Here is a 907-nt window from a genome sequence, read left to right on the forward strand (position 1 = left end):
TGGGCCACTGTGCCTGGCCCCCAGTATTTAAATGTACTATTTTATTGTCTTAACTAATTACTGTCCAGCAGTACCCATGGGGGATTGGTTCCAGGACCTCCAACAGTTGCCAACAACCGAGGATGTTCAAGTGCCCGATACATTGATGACATGGTGTAGTATTGCCACATAAACTGCACACATCCTCCTGTGTACTTTAAATCACCTCTAGATCACTCGTGATACCTAATACAATGCACATACTATGAAAAGAGTTGTTATACTGTATTATTTAGGGAATAATGACAAGAAAAAAGGTCTGTACATTTCCTTTACCAAAGGCATCAATAAAAAAAAAAAAAATTTAAAGTCTGTACATGTTCAGTACAGATGCAATTTTTTTCCCCAAATATTTTCAATCCTCAGATGATTGAATCCCAGCCCATGGATCTGAAGGGCTAGCACTCCTGGGGAATATGTTATGTAATGATGGTGTTTGTAGGCATCCCACAGTTATGGACATATCTCCAGTATTTTTTTTTTTAGTTCAGCATATTACAGGGCTACAGATGTTTAGGTTACGTGTATCATCTTTGCCCCACCGGAGTCAGAGCTTCAAGCATGTCCATTGACCAGATGGTGTGCACCAAATCCATTAGGTATGAATATACCCATCCCCTCCTCCCCCCTCCCACCTGCCTCCCACCTGATGAATGTTACTACTATATGTGCATATAAGTGTTGATCAGTTAACACCAATTTTATGGTGAGTACATGTGGTGCTTGTGTTTCCATTCTTGTGATACTACACTTAGTAGAATGGGCTCCAGCTCTATCCAGGATAATACAAGAGGTGCTAGATCACCATTGTTTTTTGTGGCTTAGTAGAACTCCATGATATACATATGCCACATTTTATTAATCCACT

General features: G+C 40.1%; 1 protein-coding gene across 1 annotated transcript in view; it reads left to right on the plus strand.

Annotated features, from left to right (window-relative positions):
• The window catches only part of CIB2 (calcium and integrin binding family member 2), a 21966-nt gene that overhangs the window by 922 nt on the left and 20137 nt on the right, over window positions 1-907 (plus strand). The window lies entirely within an intron of this gene.

The sequence above is a fragment of the Propithecus coquereli genome, unplaced genomic scaffold, assembly GCF_000956105.1.
Source record: "Propithecus coquereli isolate 6110/MARCELLA unplaced genomic scaffold, Pcoq_1.0 Scaffold634, whole genome shotgun sequence".
Classification (NCBI taxonomy): Eukaryota; Metazoa; Chordata; class Mammalia; order Primates; family Indriidae; genus Propithecus; species Propithecus coquereli.